The sequence below is a fragment of the Penaeus chinensis genome, chromosome 11 (assembly GCF_019202785.1).
Source record: "Penaeus chinensis breed Huanghai No. 1 chromosome 11, ASM1920278v2, whole genome shotgun sequence".
In the NCBI taxonomy this organism is placed as follows: domain Eukaryota; kingdom Metazoa; phylum Arthropoda; class Malacostraca; order Decapoda; family Penaeidae; genus Penaeus; species Penaeus chinensis.
Window position 1 is genome coordinate 29,850,221 of NC_061829.1, and position 2,347 is coordinate 29,852,567.

Consider the following 2,347-nt stretch of genomic DNA (forward strand, 5'->3'; position numbering starts at 1 on the left):
TTCTTTATATCATTATCATTTTTGTGTTTTGTATATCATCATTGCATATTATCACAATTATAAATATTATGATCATTATAATTAATAATATTATATTATCATCATTATTTTTCATTATCAATATTATTATTAGTAGTATCATTATCATTATAATTGCAGTAACCCAATGCCGACGGGCATGGCGTGTACGTGTACGCCATGTCCACTGTGAGTTTACTTGTTTAATTGTTTTCCCACATTGATGGCTACACTTGTACTAGGTCACCAATGAGGCAATTACGTTTATAATAAAAATAACACCATCGATGTTAAAAGCACTAGTAAAAAATATTTTTTTCCCGTCAATTCAGGGAAAGGGGAAATCAGGTAAGATCACAGGTCTACTAATTGACTCCTTTATGGCTAAGGACTAGTAGAGTCACAAAAATTATAAAAATTGATCACAGCATTAATGATGTGATAATAATGATTATCATTATCATAATTTTAATGTTATCAACAATAACAATAATAATGATGACAAACGAAGTAATGTAAATTATATTAATAACAATTATTGATGATAATAATAACAATAGTAATGATGATGATAATAATAGTAATAATAATGATGATGATAATAATAAATGATGATAGCAATATTAATGATAATGACAATAATAACAATAACAATGATAATAATGAGGATAATAATGATAATGGTTTTCATGTTAATAATATCATTAACATGTTTATTATTATTATTATTACTATTATTATTATTATTATTATTATTATCATCATTATCATTTTATTATCCTTATAATCGTTGTAATCATTATTATTATCATTATCGTCATCATTATCATAATTATTACTACTACCATTATTATCATTATTATTATTCTTTTTATGACTATCGCCATTTTTATTATATTTTTTATCCTTAGTGTCGTTATCATTATTATTATTAATTATCATTTCCATTATTATTATTTGTTTTATTATTATCATTATTATTACTATTATTTTTTTATTATCATCATTAGTATTACTATATTTTTTTATTATCATTATTATTAATATTATTATTATTACTGTTATTACTATTATTATTATTATCATCATTATTATTATTATTATGATTATCATTATTATTATCATTATTTTTATTATCATTATCACAGCTAATATCCTTATCATTATTATTTTTTTAATTATGATTATTATTAGTATCATTATTATAATGAATATTTGACTATTATTATTATCATTATTATTATTATTATAATGAATATTGTTGTTAGTACTACTAATATTATTATTATTATTATAGTTGTTGTTGTTGTTTCTTTTACTACTATTACTATTACTATAATAAGTTTTATTGTTATTGTTGTTGTTATTATTATTAGTAGTAGTGGTAGTACTACTTCTACAACTATTATTATTATTATTAATAACTATTGTGATTACTATTGCTACTACTACTACCTTTATTATTATTATCATTATTATTATTGATATCAGTATTATTATCTTAATCATAAGTATTATCATCATTAACATCATTATTTGTATGGTCATTTTTTATGATTATATTTTTTTTTGTTATTATCATTAATATTATTGACATTGTTATTATTATAATTATTAATATGATTGTTATTTTTGGTATTATCTTTATAATTATTATTATCATTATTATCATTATCATCATTATTGTTTACTTATCATTATCTCTATTTTCATTATCATTGCTATAACTATTAGTATTATCAACATTAATATGAACATATTATTGTTATCATTGTTATTATTAAAAATATTATTATCATTGCTATTGTTATCATTACTATTAGCATTATTATTACCATCATTATCATTAATAATGTGATTATCCTCATCATCATTATTAATGTTAATATCTTTATTATCCTTATTATCATTTTTATTATTGTTGTCATAATCATCATTATTATTGACATTATCATCATTTTCATCATCATTAGTAGAATCATCAAATTCACAATTTTATTATTACTGTTACTGTTATCATTATTATTATTATTATTAGTATTATCATTGTTATTAGTTGGTGTTATTATAATCCGTATTATCATTATAAGCATTGTTATTGTTATGATTTTCTGTATCATTAATATTATCATTATTATTATTGTTATTGTTATTAATTTCATTATTATCAGTATCATTATCATTTTCATTTTAATGTTATCATTATCATTATTATTTCAATTTTAATATTATGATTATCATTATTATATTTATTATTGTTATATTGTTATTATTGGCATTATTATCATTATTACTATTATTATTATTATTATTATTATTATTATTATTA